The sequence below is a fragment of the Phascolarctos cinereus genome, unplaced genomic scaffold (genome assembly GCF_003287225.1).
Source record: "Phascolarctos cinereus isolate Bilbo 61053 unplaced genomic scaffold, phaCin_HiC Scaffold_3;HRSCAF=262, whole genome shotgun sequence".
Lineage (NCBI taxonomy): Eukaryota > Metazoa > Chordata > Mammalia > Diprotodontia > Phascolarctidae > Phascolarctos > Phascolarctos cinereus.
The window spans coordinates 10512809-10530128 of record NW_027555736.1 but is presented as its reverse complement, the minus strand read 5'-3'; the positions used below and the strand labels follow the sequence as shown (position 1 = coordinate 10530128).

The 17320-nt window shown below is 41.9% G+C and overlaps 1 protein-coding gene across 1 annotated transcript in view; it reads left to right on the top strand.

Annotated features, from left to right (window-relative positions):
- The first annotated feature begins 2766 nt into the window (after window positions 1-2766).
- ZRANB1 (zinc finger RANBP2-type containing 1) overlaps window positions 2767-17320 on the top strand; it is an 81205-nt gene continuing 66651 nt past the window's right edge. The window contains exon 1 of the mRNA XM_020973637.2: window positions 2767-3154. The gene's annotated coding sequence lies outside the window, so the exon portion shown is untranslated. The remainder of the gene's footprint in view (window positions 3155-17320) is intronic.

The window sequence follows — 17320 nt, the reverse complement described above, 5'->3', positions numbered from 1 at the left end:
TGGGGTTAAGTGACTTCCCCAGAGTCACACAGCTAGGAAGTATTATGGGTCTGAGGCCGGATTTGAACTCAAGTCCTCCTGACTCCAGGGCTGGTGCTCTATTCACTGCGCCACCTAACTGCTCCTGACTATTGACTTTTATTCCAAAAGACTATTGACTCTCTCTTGCATACCTCTCATTTCTTTTCCCAACTTTTCTTCTACCTCTCTTATTTGACTTTTAAAATCCTTCTTGAGCTCTTACAGGAAGGCTTTTTGGGCTGGAGACCAGTTCATATTCCCCTTTGAGGTTTCGTATGTGGGTATATTAACAATGTTGTCTTTTTCTGAATTTGTGCCTTGATCTTCCCTTTCCCCAAAGTAAGAAGCTATGGTAATTCTCTGTTTCTGCTTTTTGTTCATGGTGTTTGCCTATTTTTCTGACTTAAAAAAAATTTTGAGTTCTCCTGCTGGAGCAAAGGGGGCACTTACCTAACCTTCTTTTCCTGCTCACTGGGGCAGCTGAATGTTTGGCTCCTGGTTGCCTGGGCCTTGCACAGGGATGTTTAGATGCTGATGGATTTCTGTCAGCCTGGAGCTTTGCCTTCTGGAGTTGTGCTTCTCAGAGTTTCATTGAGGCGCTAGTGATTTGCAGCTGGAAAATGCCATTGCCCGTGGTTGTTTTTAGAGCTGGTGTCTACCAGTTCCCCTTCCTGTATTGAATCTTCGGGGGGGGGGGGGTCCTGATGTTGACACTTGCCTGCTCCACCAATCTGGCTCTTAGGATCTTCCCCTGGTATGCTGAGGTGGGGCTTGCTCCTGGCTTGCTGGGATGACTCTGGTCTTGTACTGCTCCCCCTCCCCCAGCGTGAGAGGGGCCTTTCTTATTAATCCCCCAAGCTTCCTAGGCTACAAGACTGCTGTGCCCTTTTTTTTTTTTTGCTGGCTCAAGATTTGTCCTGAGTCGATATTTTCTGGGCTTTCAGAGGTCAATGATAGGGTGAGAACAACTTACTTCTTGGCTCCCAGAAGCGACTGACCATATGGTTTGAATTGCTTTCCAGCTACAAATCTTATGGATTATCCTGAAATTCCCAGCACTCTCCTCCACCTCTCCATTTGTCATGTGGACATATAGAATGATATTCTGGGACCCTGAAATTTCCCTCCCTTTCCTCTTTGGAGCTGAGGGTTTTTGAAGAGAGCCCGTTGAAAGTGCTGCTTGCCCCACCCAGCCCATTCTGGACTCTCCTTTCTAGCTGTGCAGAAGTGGGTTTGGGGTGTTCTGAAGGTTTGTCAGCAGGAGAACCTGTAGCTTCTGCCAATGGCATTCTGGTTTTGGCCCAGTGAGGGTTATTTTGGTGAGCTTGGAGTGTCCCTGAGTTAAGGAGACTGGGTGATCTCTTAGAGTCCCTTCTTGGTCCGTCCCTGGTGCAAGGAATGTCCTAGTGGGGAAGGCAGCTGGGGCTTGTGAGCCATTGGTCACCCTGGGGCCTGCTGGATGCTAGAATCTCCAACTTCAGATGCAAGGAGGGAGGAACCTTACTTTGGGGTTGGATGAAAGGACTTCTGAAGTTCCCTCCAATTTGGGATGCCATGAAATACCCTTCAAGTTTCAGGCCTCTGAGCTAACTTGACATCTCAGGAGAACTAGCACAACCCTAATAACAAACCTATTAAGTGCCTGCTATTTGAAAGACCCTGTACTAGGTACTAGGGATGCAAGGGGGAAGGGAAAGAAAGAAGCATTTATTAAGCACCGGCTGTGTGCTAAATGCCTTTTACAAATACTTATTTGATCCTCATAACATTGGGAGGTGGATGCTGTCATTACCTCCTTTGTCCAGATGAGGAAACTGAGGCAGACAGAGATTAAGTGACCAGTCTGAGTCCACATCTGAACTCAGGTCTTCATACTCCCAGTCATGCATCACATCCCCTGTAGCTATCTAGCTGCAGGGGAGGGAGCAGGAGGGGGAAGAGCAGAATGAGGAGGGAACTCAGAGGAAGGGGAAGGAGGAAGGAGGGGAAGGGGCAAGGGGAACTGTGGAGGAGACAGAGGGGAGGAAAGGGGGAGAGGAGTGGGGAGAAATACCAGTGATGGGGAAGGTGTGGAGCCGTTGGAGGCAGAGAGGAGAGGAGTGGACAGGGGCGGAGCAGCCAAGGGGAGGAGGGCAGCTGGGGTGGGGGTGGGGGTGGGGAAGGGGAGGAGCAGCTGGGGCGGGGGACGGGGAGGGAGAGGAACAGCTGGGATGAGAAGAGGAAGAGGGGGGTGGAGCGGGAGGAAGGGAGGAGCAAGGGGAGGGATAGAGTAGGGAAGCAGGAGCTGGGATGAGGAGGGGGAAGGGTGGAGAGGGGGCAGAGCAACTGGTGGGAGGGAGGGAGAGGGGTAGGGCAGCTGGGGAGGAGGAGAAGCAGGAGTGGGCGGAGCAGCTGGGGGAGGGAGGAAGGGAGGAGCAAGGGGAGGGGTGGAGAAGGGAAGGAGGAGTTGGGATGAGGAGAGGGGGGCGGAGAGGGGGCGGAGCAACTGGTGGGAGGGAGAGGGGTGGGAGAGGAGCAGCTGGGGATGAGGAAGGGGGAGGGGACTATGGGGGCGGGGTCGAGGAGCAGAGAGCTCAGTAACCAACCGCCTCACAATCAGCCGCCCCGGGGCGTGGACGTCGGCGGCGAGATGACGTCACCGCCCCGGCCACCGGCCCCGCCCCCGGCGTCGAAAGAGGCGTCCGCCCATTGGCTGCGTGCGCGCTGCGGCGGGGCCAATGACAAGGCGGCACAGCGCGCAGGTTGGGCCTTGACGTTGTCGCCGCCGCCGCCGCCGCCGCAGCCGCTCGCTGTGTGCCTCAACCTCGGAGTCTGCCTCCGCTGCTGCTGCTGCCTCCGCTGCTGCTGCTGCCGCCGCCGCCGGGTCCCCGTGAAGACGACTCGCCCCGGGCCCTCCTGTCGCCGCTGCCTCTGCCGCCGCGGGCTCGGCCGCCCCCGCTGCCGCCACCTCCTCCGGGCCGCGCTCGGGCCTGACGAGACCATGTCCTGACTGAGGCGGAGGCGGAGGCGGCCGCAGCGGGCGCGGGCCCAGGCCCAGGGCGGGCGAGGCACGGAGGAGGGAGGCCGGGGCCGAGCAGGCCCGCAGCTCCGCGGGACGAGCTGCCGCCGCCTCCGCCTCCGCCTCCGCCCCCAGGTACCCGGGGCTCGCGGGGAGGGGGCGTCGGCGCGTTTGGGGGGCGTGTGCGGGGAGGAGCGGAGCCCCCTGCCCGTGTCCGGGCTCGAGTTGCAGGGGCCCTGTACCCCGACTCTGCTACCTCCTGCTGGGCGTGTCTACCCCCCCCCCCGGTGTTTATCTTGTCTCCCCGGGACCGAGCTCAGGGGCCGGGAGGAAGGAGGGGGTCCGGGCGGGTCCTGGGGCCCTGCGCCCGAGTGGGGGCTCTGCGGGCTGCCCCCCTCGGTCCGATCCGGCAGAGGCGCTTCAGGGACCCACTTCTCAAAGGAGTATGGTCCTGGCGCCGCCTCGGCTCCTGCACCGAATCGCAGGGATTTTCTGTGCCCAGCTTTTGGATACATAGTTTTAAACGATGAAGGAAGCTGTTAATTGGGGGGAAAACATGGATTAGCAGCCTCCTGCCCAAGCTAGTTTTCGTATTATGTAGTGCCCTCGTGCTTCTGACCAGCAGTGAAACATTTCAATCTTTTGAGTGTGAAAGGGACTTTGTTTATGTCTTTCTTCTCTTTTCCCCCAATAGCCTCTCAAGGGTATTTACATATTCATTTACCCTGCTGATTGGAGTTAAGGTGGTGATTAGTGGGATTTAACAAATTTTGTAGTTGATACCACTTCTTAGATGTTTAAGATTTAATACAGGGTCAGGTTGTGCTGTTGTACAGTATTTAAGGTGCTTAAATGTGTTACATTCAAGTATCCCTATTTTAAGGTAGACGTGGTTAAAGAGTGTCATCTACTGCATTTATAATAAATGAGGATTAAGTCGTGGAAACTAAAAGTTGCTGACTCTTTTTTCATTTTGTTTCTTCAAAATTCGTACTTGGGTTTCTTTTGGTCAGGCAACCACTGTCTGGGATAGTGAAAAACTTGTGCCATATGCCTTGATCTGGGATATTTCCAGTTTTCTCTTCTGGAGCTTCTTCGAATAGTCTCTTATGCCTTTGTCTGGAGCCACCTTTATTTTTAGTGGTGTAGTATTTTTGGAACATTCTTGCTCTACTTTGTGTTTTGGACGAAATGTCATTTTGTACGTCTTACCACCCCCTTCTCTAAACCCAATTCTGCTACTAAATACCACCCCTCAACTCCATGTTTTCAGTGGCTCGTTGCTGACTGCAGCTTAACCTGATATTTAAAGCCTTCCCGGACAGATCTAGTCCCCATCTACCTCTGCAGTTTGTCTCCCACTACTTTTCTTTCGAACACTCTTTTGAAGGTAAACTGGTTTATTCATTGTTCCCCAAAAATAACATGTGCAGGCCTCCTGTGCCTTTGTTCAAGCAAGTCCCCCGGTGTGGAATGCCCTCCCCCTTCCTCTCCAGTTGTCTGAATCCTGGCTTTTTCTTCTAGGTCTATCCAAAAGTCCATCTTTTTGGGGAAGCCAGTCCTTAATGATCACTCTTTCCTCCGAACTCCAGTAACACTCATTGTCCATATCATTCTTTTGGCACTCAGCACGTGACAACAGATATTGTTTATCTTTTTTTTTAACTGTATATCCTGTCTTCCTAAGTAGATTGTGAGCCCTTTGAGAGCAGGGTCTGAATTATACTCTTTATAGTAACAGTTCTAAGCACATTGTCTTGCAGAGTTATTGAGTGCTGATAATGATGCTACCATACAAAATAAAATAAGTAACACATCTATCTCAGTTTTATTTCAGACAGTCTTGATTGAGGTATAGACCTAAGTTATTCTAGAGTGATTAGCTCAGTTTGTTAGAGCATAGTGCTTAATGAGATTCTAATGAGACTAAACCTTGTGGAGTTAGTCCTTTTGTGGGCCATTGAGTTTCATAGAAAGAAACAACAGTCCTGTAGTCACAAACTACACTCTTAAATCCACATAATTAATAACAGTGTGGTGTAGTGGAAAGAGCATTGAAATTGGAAGAAGGTGATCTGGTCACAACTCCTGGCTTGGTTACTTGCTACCTGTAATGATTTTGAACGAATCATATCCCCTCTCTAGGCCTCAGTATCTTCATTTGTAAAATGTAGGGGTTAAGCTTTGTTACGTGATTTCTAAGCATCTTTGGAAAAGACTCTAAGTCCTGTGATTTTTGAAGAAAACCAGGCCATGATGAAATGTGGCTGGTACAGTTTTTTCCTTCCCTCTCCCATTCATTCAGGGTACTCAGTATTGTATATTAGTTAACAGTAATGTAGTTAAGTTATTGTTAGGTGAGAGTGGTGAATAGTAGAAATATGGTAGATGGCATAGTGTTTTGTGATTGTTTCTTTCTGCAGGTAAATCAGCTTAATATAGATGTTTCACATATACTATGACTATCTATTCTCTTCCTTATCCATGGAAATCCTTTTTTTGATATTTTAAAACTTGTCCTACACCATTACTCCATATCCTACTCCATTACCTCTTCATGGTATGGACATGATCCTAGGCTTTTTAAGGCTTTGCCAATGGACCATAAGATCCTTCCATGTTGGAAGTACTTCCTATTTGATTTTTTAAATTAAATTTATTTTTAGTTTTCAACATTCACTTTTATAAGATTTTGAGTTCTCAATTTCCCCCCTCCCCAAGACAGCATGTACTCTGATATAGGCTATACATGTATAATCATATTAAACATATTTCCATTAGTCTTCTTGTGAAAGAAGAATTGGCAAAAGGGCAAAACCATTCAGATTCCATAGTTCTCTTGATGTGGATAGCGTTTTCCATCATGCGTCTTTTGGGGTTGCCTGAGGTTATTACATTGCTGAGACAGTTAAGTCTATCAAAGTTGGTCATCGCATAATGTTGCTGTTACTGTGTACAATATTCTCCTAGTTCTACTCACTTCAGTTAGCATCAGTTCATGTGTGTCTTTCTAGGTTTTTCTGAATCAACCTTCTTATCGTTTCTTATGAAACAATAATATTCCATTACATTAATATACCATAACTTGTTCAGCTATTCCCCCATTGATGGGCATCCCCTCAGTTTCCAATTCTTGGCCGCCACAAAAAAAAGCTGTTATAAATATTTTTGTACATGTAGGTACTTTTCCCTTTTTTATGATCTCTTTGGGATACAGACCTAATAGTGGTATTGCTGGATCAAAGCGTATGCCCAGTTTTATAGCCCTTTGAACGTAGTTCCAAATTGCTCTTCACAATGGTTGGATCAGTTCACAACTCCACCAGCAATGCATTAGTGTTCCAATTTTTCCACATCTTCTCCAACATTTATCATTTTCCTGTTTCGGAAAGACTTCCTATTTGGACCTGAACTTCCAAGACTAGTCTAGCTAAGTTTGCAGATGCATCTCATGAGGTTACCTGCCAGTTGATGAATTTTCCTTCTACAACAACTCAAAAAGCCCAGCCAGCTTCTAAAGCATAGAGGAATTGTGATCTGTGTAGATGGAAGGAGTTCATATACCCACAGAATAATTGATTCTTGAATTACTTACTTTGTTTGTAGGGCAGGTGATGTAAGATTATTTTTTTTTAAAAAAAAGATAGTTAAGTTTACTGTCATTAATTAAACCTAGAAAAAACTGATTATGTTTTTGATTTTAGGAAGTAGGCTTGAATGGTGGATATTTTGCTTGGGCAAAATTATTATTGTTAATGTCCTTTTTATAGCAGGTACTTAAAATTGGTAACCAAAGTTACTATATTTGAGGCATTTGAATCTAAATTCTGCATTTTCTGGTGAAGTATAGGATGATGTTTAGTTTTAATGAAATCATCACTTTGAATTTTAAAATGGAAGGTGGCCAAGTAAATTAGTAAAATAGTTTCTCGGCTAGCCTGTGAATTAATAGTAGTTAACGTTTACGTAGTGGTTTAAGGTTTGTGAAGTACTTCATGTATTCTAGCAGCAAGCTTGGGAGGTAGGTGTCATTATTATTTTTTTTTTTTATTACAGTTGAGGAAGCTGAGGAGACAGGTTAAGTGACTTGCCCAGAGTCATACAGCTAGTGATTGTCTGAGGCAGGATTTGAACTCAGGTCTTCCTGACTCCAAGACCAGCTATCTACTACGCCACCTAGCTGTCTTTAAGTAGGTAAATTAAACTTGGATTAAAAAAAATAGTTTCCTATCATTTTCATAACCACAGGTCCCATGAACAAAATTTAAAATTTGTTCTTGTGAAAATGTCATTTCAGCTTTGTATCCATTGACAATTTAGAAAAATTTTGTGTAGTGATAATTTGCATAAATAAAAATATAATAGATTGTCATACATTGTTTCCATCTTAGCATTTTAAAAATGAAATTTCCCAAAGACCTAACAGCTGACAGATTCTCCTAACTTGAAAAAACAATACTTTGCAATATAAACTTTAAGGAAACACTTAAAAGTGAGATATGCCAAGTGACTAAGATCCCAAATGGAGTTTTAAACTTCAAAACCAAAAATAATTTGTTCACCTTTCTTGTTCTTTGTCTATAGGTTTGTTATTGTTTTTATAGAGTTATAGTCATTGTTGCCATTTTTATAGTTCTGCATGTTTTGTGTTAATTTGTATGTCTCGATACATTTATATTTATTTTATGTTCTTATTTCTGATTACTTAATTTTGTACCAATTCATGTAAGTCTTAACATCTTCTGTATTAATCATATTTATTGTTAATATTCCATTACATTAACGTACCACATTTTGTAGCTATTTTCACTCTATGGCCATCTACTTTATTTCCTTCTTTGCTACCACATTTATTTTACTATAAATATTTTCATGTATCTGGGACTTTTTGTCATCAGTCTCCTTGGGATATATGCCTACTAGTGGAATCTCTGGGTGATGTGTTACTCCCCATGACTGTAAAAGCTTTTCTTTCTTTTCCTTGAAGTTTTATTGATGTCTTTGGTTTTTATCTGTCATTTCTGGGTCTCCTTCCTACTACCCTCAGCTAATGAACCTTCCCTTGTAACAAAGAAGGATAAGCCAAACAGCCTATGAAGGCTGTGAATATCATACTTAACATCTCCTAGTCCCCATTTCTCTATCAGGAGAAAGGAGGAGTTATGTTTCCTTTAATTTTCTGGATAAACTTTTTCATCAGACTTCAGGTTGCTTTTAGGGTATTAGAAAAAAGGTAAAGAGAGAAAAAAACACTGACAAAAATTGGTTCATGAGTGAATTTTTATTGCATCAATTCCTAGAAATGACTATATGGTGCTTATTAGAAAAATGTGTTGTTAATGCTGAAAAGGGTTTTTCCTTCTGCCTAACAGAATGTTATTAAAATCTTGTTAATGATAACTTTTGTTTTTGTATCACCTTCATTTCCTAATGTATCCCTTCCTCCCAACCAGAATGCTAAATCCCTTATAACAAGGAATTAAAAAAAGAGGAGAAAAAAATAGTTTAGCACAACTAGCACGTTGCTGAAGTCCATGAGCGTTGCTGTGTTCGTAGTCCCCTACCTCTGGGTACCACATGGCACTGCCCTGGGCATAATGTTTGGCTTGGTGACCTCATCAGCTTTAATGGATTCAATTATCTCCGTACTGATGATTCTCAGATCTACTTATTCAGGTCTAACCTCTCTGCTGACCTCCAGTCTCTTATCTCCAACTGCCTATTGGACATCTTGAACTGGATGACCTGTAGATATCTTGCTCTTAATATGTCTAAAGCATATCTTTGTGCTGAAGCCCTCCTTTCTTCCTAACTTTCCCATTACTTTGAAGGCACCACCATCTTTGAAGTCACCCAGGTTTACAACTTAATTGTCATCCTGACTCCTTATTCTCTGTCACCTGTAGTGTGCTTCCAGTTCCTTTCATTCCTCCTTTGTAACGTGTCTTGTATATGTCCCGTTCTCTCCTCTGATGTTGCCACCAGCGTGGGTGCAGGCCCTTATCACCACACTCCTATACTGTTGTGATGGTAATTAGTCTAGTAGCAGCAAGCCTGCTGGTTAGTCTCTGACCACTTCAGTCCATGCTCCACTCAGTTGTCAAATTGATCTTCCTGAAGTGCATGTCTGACCACGTCTAAACCCCGTTGGCTCTTTGTCACCTCCAGGATCAAATATAAAATCCTCTATTTGGCATTTAAAGCCCTTCCTAACCTGACTCCCTTCTCCTCCTTGCTGCTGCTTATGCCTTACTCTCTTCTCTTCCCTCTTCTCCCCCCAATAACCTGTGATCCTGTGATGTAGGGCATCTGGGTGGTACAGTGCATAGAGTGCTGGGCCTGGAGTCTGAAAGACTCATCTTCCTGAGTTATCTGTTGTCAGACACTTACTAGCAGTGTGATCCTGGGCAAGTCACTTACTTATCCCTGTTTGCTTTGGTTTCCTCATCTGTAAAATGAGTTGGAGAAGGAAATGGCAAACCCCTTCAGTGTCTTTACCAAGAAAACCCCAAATGGGATCATGAAGAGGCAGACACGACTGAAAACAGCTAAACAAATATAACTAGTGACATTAGCCTTTTTACTCTTTTTTATATTTCACGCTCCTTATTTCATTTTCACAGATTGTCTTTTATGCCTGGAATTATCTCCTTCCTCATCTTTGCCTCTTGGCTTCCTACCAGTTTCACCTAGAATCCCATGTTTTACAAGAAGTCTTTCTGTGACTTTAGCGTCTCCTCTCTGTTAGAATCGCCAGTTTAGGTGTGTGTGTAGCTTGTTTGTTGTGGTTGTTTGCATTTTGTCTCTGCCCCCTTAGATTGTGAACTCTGAGAGTAAAGGTTGATTTTACCTTTCTTGGTATCCCCAGCACTTGGCATAGCACAGGACACTCAGTAGGGGTTGAGATATTTGCTTGTGGATTGGACTTGACCTCTGAAAAGAAGGGAGGGGAGTGACTTCTGTCATCATACGACATCAGTTTCAGTTTTTGTTGTTTTTCCCATTTATTGGACATTGTTTTTATTTTGTATGTTTTTTTTGATGATGGTGCTTGGTTCACTTTGTGTCAGTTCAGAAAGCCTTTCCGCTTCTTGTATTCTTCATTTTCTTTCTTTTTAAAATACAGTCATCAGTTGATAGTGATATTCAGTATTATATTCACTTAACGCAATTTTTAAGCCATTTCCTAACTGATGGTCATCTGCTTTGTTTCTGGTTCTTTGTTACTGCAAAAAGTGCTGCTTAAAACAGATTTCATCATTAAATGGATTTGGGTATATGCTCCCTCAAGAAATGTCCCCTGAAGTGTATATACATATTTAAAGCCTAATAGAACCCAGGCTTTAGGGTAGATTTTGGAATCTTCAACACTGCATTAGAAAGAGGTTCCACACTAAATATATGTAGTCTATTATAGTATAGTAGTTCCATAATATATATATATATATATTCTTTCTTGATTATAATATGCTCAGTTTGGTGATGATTAAATAGAGGTTTATTTACTGCAGAAATTCACTTATGATACCTTGTTGTATTTTAAAAATTTTATCTCCATTTATCACCAGTAGTTGAAGAATGAGACATAGTAAAGGAATTAAATGTCAATGTATAAAGTATTTATTGTACATATTTATAGAATTCCAGTCATATTCCCTTTGACTATATAACTGCTTATTTTAGTGACGTGTTTTAGATGTAGTTGCTTTAGAAACTTCATACAAAAATTAAATTAGATGACAGTTATTTAAATTAAAATACTCCTTATTATATTTAAATATTGTATAGGACTTTTAACTGTTTTACAGGCTACGAAGAGAAGGAGTAGCAAGGAGAAATTGAAAGATTAAAATTATAGAAGCCATTGCCAATCAGATTTCAATTAGACATGAATATAAAGCAGTTTCAAAATTATAGGACAAATCAAATAGAAAATAAAATTTTATTTTAAACAAATTATTTGAATTCAGTCTTTCATAAATATATCTGTTGAGCAAAAAGTGATCAACTTGAATCTAATTCTTGGACCATATTCAAGTAATTTTTCCCCCTTATTTGTCATGAGGAAAAAATTGAGATTCAGTAATACAGAAACTCATTTATCTTCTAGGTTGAAATATTTGATCTTCTATGTTTAAAGCTTGTACTAGTTTCAAATGATGTTTTTGTGTTTGATGACCAAATTGCTTGGACTGAGACTTTGATTTTATAACTTTTACTAGTTGTCATTTGTGAATCCATAACTTAACATTTCCAAAAACTTATTTTTTTTTGGACATTTTGCTTTAGCATACACACACACACATATATACAGATACGTACACACACAGCACCTCTTTCATAGTATCATAGACTCTAAATCTGGAGAGGAACAACCCTCTTTATTTTATTATAGATAAGATAATGTGTACACAGATATGTGTACGTAGACACACAGTGACTACAATGATGGAAATGGAAATTAGAACAACCATCAAATAACAAAATTAAGCCTTTGCAATTATAATGATGAAGCTTTGCTCCAAAGTGATGAGGAAAAAAATAAAAACATCTTCCCTCCCCTCATGCTTTGCAGAGGCAGGGGAATGTGAGTGTGGAATATTGTATAAAAGGTGACGTTTTTCAATATGTAGATTACTTTTCCTCCACTGGTTCTGCTCTGCTTTTGGATTTGGCCTCCACACTTCAGTACCTGTGGCTTTCTCATCTTGGAACGGTCCTTCCTTCCCTTCCTTTCTATTGTCCACCTTCTCTTGGTGAGTTCTTTCCAGAATCTCCATGTTATGGAAGGGCTTAGGCCAGCCACTTTACTTTCTTCTGGGGTTCTTCTTTTGACTCTCCAGCATTCACCACTGTGTCTCTCAGTGGGCACCTTCTTTCCAACTTTAGCTTCCCCAATTAGATTGGAAGTTCCTTGGCAGAGAATGTTTCTTTATGCTTGCATTAGTGTTCCCAGGACGCCTGGCACATAGTAGAGGCTTAAAAAATGCTTGAAGGATGGAGGCAGCCAGGTGGTGCAGTGGATAGAACTCCGGTCTTGGAGTCAAGAGGACCCGAGTTCAAATCCGACCTCAGAGCAAACACTTGACACTTAACTAGCTGTGTGACCCTGGGCAAGTTACTTAACCCCAGTTGCCTAGCAAAAAGAAAAAAAAAGTGCTTGAAGGAAGTTAGAGATTTCTAAGAGGTGGAGGTGAGGAGGGAAAGCATTATAGTCATGGCAGGGCAAAGGCACTAAAATGGGAGATGTGATTCTTCTGGAGGAACAGTAAAAGGCCATCATGTCTGTGAATGGTGGGGAATAATGTGCATGGTTAGGAAACTGAGATCCAGAGAGAGGAGATGAGTTGACCTCTTTCTCCTAGGTAGTAGAGAGTGACAGAGGTGAAATTTGAATCCATGTCCTGGGACTTGATATCTATGTTATAGAAAAAAACCATGTGAGAAGCAGATTTCACTATTTTAGTTAAAATTAAGTCTTTCCATTTCCTAGTTTATAAATGGTCAAAGAATATGAAGAAGTGATTCTTAAAAAGAAAACTTGTGAACTCAGTAACCACATGAAAAAATGCTACAAATCCCTGATAAGAGATCCAAGTCAAAACAAAATGACCCCAAGGTTTCCCTTAATACATAGCAACCTGGCAAAGATGAAAAAAGGTGAGAATCAGTCACTGGTGGAGGAGTTGTGCAAAGATAGGCCTATTAGTGTAATGTTGGTCGAGCTGTGAGTTACGGTACCCATTTTGGAAAGCAGGTGAGTGGAATGTCCATCCCCTTTGACCCAGAGTTTCTGCCACTAGGTATTTACCCCATGGATCATTGATAAGAAGGTTCTCATACCCCCAGATATGTATAGCAGCCCTCATTCTGGTATCAAAGGAGAGACAAAGTAGATGGCCATTGATTGGGCAGTGTTACTGAGCTGTAAGAAACCAGTTATGATGAATAGAGAGAAGCATGGAAAGACTACAGTGAACCGAGGCCCAGAGAAGTAAGCAGAGACAAGAAAACAGTGTACAGTAAATGGAAAACACAGGAGAGTGAACATTGTACAACTACAAAGACAAAGCATGGCCAGGGAGACAGGGGATGAGAAGATAGCTCCTCCCACTCCTCTGGAGAGCTGGGGTGGGGGGAGGCAGGGTCTATGAGTATGGAACCTGGTGTCTATTTTAGGCTTTATCGATGTAGTGTAAAAATTTTTTTTCTGTTCCTTTTTTTTTTTAAAGTATTGTATGGCTCTCAGGGGGGGATGGTAGGAGAAAATTAGGTGATGTAAAAACAAAAGGCATCAATAAAAGTTTATTTTAAAAAAGGAAAACTTTTTGTTCTTAGAAGTGATACTAATTTGTAGGATTTTAGAATTTTAGGGACCTTGAGAATATACCTGATCTGTTTCCTCCTTTCTCAGAATGGAAGTTTCTAGTGTCTGCTAGAAAGAAACCTGTTTTCCATATTTTCCTGATAAAGTATTGCGTTTTATAATTTCAGTTCAACAAACATGAGGTATCCCCATCCTGGGAACACTATAGTAGCCCCTAGGGAGAACACTAACTTTAGATCAGGTTCTCCATGATTCTGCTCTCTCCTCTTCCTCCCTAGCTAAAACCTCTAGCCAGGCTAACCTTCCTCAGGTGCAACAGGTGTTTTTTAACTAACAACAAAAATAAGCATTTGGGCAAATAGTTAGAAAACTCCTCTAAATTTCTGGTGATTTACAACCAGATAAAAAGAATAGAGTACAAACAGACTCAAAATGGTTCCTTCTATTTTCTTTTCATTTGTCAGACTTTGTCTGATTTTGTCAGATTTTATTCTCATCACTCTAAGTTCTGAATCTGCTTGATGTCACTTAGTACAAATCTTACCTATATTTCTTTATAGTTTTTAATTTATCATACTGATAGTTCATTAAATTGACAAAGAACTTTACAGTTTCAGTTCAGTTCAACAAGCATTACTTTCCTAGTATGTACCAGGTGTTGTGCTTTAACATCTGTATTTTGTGATTTCTTCTTGCTTTGCTCGCTTTCATCCTTTACTCAGCTTCATCCTCTGACCCTGGACAGGCCACTTAAGTGTATTTTAAGGCTCCTGTATAAAATGAGGAGATAGATTGCTATGTAGTCCCAAAGTCTGTCTTTACAATAAGCATGTAAGGCAGGGTGGTAGAAGTAACTCCCCTATTTTTACGAGCTAAGGACGTAAAGGGGTGGAGAGATGGTGACTGGCCCAAGGCCACCAGGCTCCAAAGTAACATTCTGGGACCGAAGTCTGGACCTTGTTCCCACTTAAAGGCCTGGTGTGTTTTTCTGGTTTTGCGGTTTGATTCTGTTGATGTCAATGAACATTTATCAGTATTTGCTAGGTTAAAACACTGTGGCAAGAGATTGGGGGAGAGAAAATTTAAGTGACGTTTGCTCTACTCTTTTAAAATTGATTTTTTATTCTGAACTTCACGAACAACAGATTATTACATCCTTTAGCTTTCAAAGCTTCCTACTTGTATGTACTTTCTGGCCTTCTGATTGTCTTCTCTGTATTTAAAAAAAAAGTTTCAGTGACTTTTATTTTTATTTTTTTGCTTCCTTGTACCTTCTCTCCCTTACCCACCCAAACTCTCCCTGCAGTGGAAGGGGAAAAAAAGACCAAAACTAACCACTTGGGCTGTGACTGAAAAGGTGTGTCATTCTGAATGTTGGGTCCATCAGTTATTGGCCAGGAGGTGGGTGGAGTTGTTGTGGGTCATCATATTGATCAAAGTTCTTAAATCTTTCAAAATTGGTTTTCTTCATGACATTATTGTGTCAAATGTTTTCTTGATTCTCTGTCAGTTCATATAGGTCTTCATATTTTTCTTGTAAACTGCACATTTGATTATATGTTATGGCATAATAATAATAATATTTTATTATATTCACATATAAGATAATTTGTTTAGCCACGCGTTAGTAGATGGGTACCCTCTTAGTTTTCAGTTCTTTGTTACTGCAAAAAGCCCATGTAAATAATTTGGTACCTTTTTCCTCATTTCTTCTTTGATTTCCTTCTGGCATTGGCCTAGTAGTAGTATCTCTAAATCAAAGGGTTTGTGTAGTTTGGTGACTTTTGGGTCAGAGCTCTGAATTGCTTTCCAGAATGGTTGGATCACTTTTACAGCTTTACTTTGCTGTTACTGTTGTACAGTTGTGTCTGACTCTCATGACCCAATTTGGAGTTTTCTTGGCAAAGATACTGGAGTGCTTTGCCATTTCCTTCTCATTATTACAGATGAGGAAACTGAGGCAGAGGCAAGTGACTTGCCTAGAGTCACACAGCTACTAAGTGTCTGAAACTAGATTTGAACCCAGGAAGATGAGGCTTCCTTACTTAAGGCAATTTCACTAGCAGTGCATTAATCCTACTTTCCGATAGCCCCTTCAACCAACACTTGTCATTCTCCTTTTTTATCCTTGCTAATCTAATGGATGCGAGGTGAAATTTTAGAGTTGCTTTATTTTGCAGTTTTCTAATTATTAGTGATTTGAAGCATCTTTTAATATGCTTTTTGGTAGCTTGAATGTCTTTGAAAACTGGATATCCGTTGATCATTTATCTATTGGGGAAAGACTCTGGTCCCATTTTCATGGAGTGTGGTAATCTGGTAGCTATATATAACACACAAATTAATTAGTATGAAAGAATGAGATACATTTGTAGGTATTAATAGATCAAATGATACATATGTATGTATAGTGTTGCAAACCTTAAAGTGTTATATAAATGCTGGCTATTATGAATACTGTTAATGTAACCCAGTATATGAGAAGTACAAGCCGAAGGTTTTTGTGACACTGGGGAAAGATGATGCAGAGTGAGAGAGACAGGTATTTTTAAAGAAATAGTATTTGAATTGGGTTTTAAGGAGAGGTGCGAAGTATGTGTGTGGGGAGGGCCACGGGGAAGATGGGACATTTCCGGAAGAAAATGAGCAAAGGAACAGATATGAGATAATATGGGATGTATATTTAGGATGGTGAGTAGTTCTGTTTATTTGGGGCATGGAGGAATGGGTAGTTTGAAATTAGGCTGGAGAGGTAGATGTGTTCCAGATCAAACAGAGCTTTGAATGTCAGGCAAATGAATTTGTTTGACTTTTTTGGTAGGCATTAGGGACCCTTTGAATAGTTTTGAGCAGGAGTACCAGGATCAGATGTATGCAGGAGGAGTAAAAAAATGTAGAGATTGGGTGAAGTTGTATCCATTGACAGGTAATGATAAAGTCAGAAGGAGAAACAGGTTTTGAAGGAAAGGTATCTTGGTGTGAGAAGTGGAGTTTGGGGCACCAGTAGGATGTCCAGGTAAAGCTGTTTTATCTTGCAGTTGGAAATTCAGGTTTGGAACTGAGGTGTGGAATAGAAGATAATAAATTTGGGAGTCATCTGCTTAGAGGTGGTAGTTAAAATCACAAGTGAGGAAAAAATGTGCTTGCCAAGGGAGAAAATGTAGAGAGAGAGGATGACCAACGTAAAAACCTGGCAGAACATTTACCTGAAAGGTTTGGAAAGAGGAACCAAGAAAGGAGAGGGAGCAGTTGGATAGAAAGAGAAGCAGGAGAATGTTGTGTTAGCGGCAGCTTGGGATAACAGGGGGACTTGGAATGGTGGGATGGAAGTTGCGTAAGAAGCCTGAAATGGGAGGGGAGGGGGGAACTCAGTTATGAAGGGCTTATGAAGGGCTTTGAATGCCAAGCAAAGGATTGATTGTATTTAATCTTGGGGGTGATAGTAAACCACTGGAGTTTATTTTGTGTGTGTGTGTGTGTGTGTGTGTGTGTGTGTGTGTCTGGTCACACCTGCGTTTTAGGCAAATCACTTTGGCAGCTTAGTGGGTGTGGAGAAAGACTTGAGACAAGGCAAACCCGTTAGCTGGGCTATGGCAGTCCATGCATGAGGTGAGGGGGGGTTCTGCACTAAGGTGATGGTAGTGTTGGAGGAGAGATAGGGGTGTATTGGAGAGATGTTGCAAACTTGGAAAACAGATTAGATATGGGGAATGAGACGTAGGAGTTGAAGTTGACATCTAGGTTGTGAGCCTAGGAGACTGGGAGGATGGTGGTGCCCTTAACAGCAGTAGGGAAGGTGAGACAGAGCTGGGTTTAGGGGAGAAGATAATGAGTTCAGTTTTGGACATATTGAGTTTAGGGTGTCTACTGGACATTCATTTCAAGATATCTGAATGGGAGTTGCAGATGTGAGATTGAAGGACAGTTGAAAAGTTAGGGCATGTTAGGTAGATTTAAGAATCATCAGCTTAGAG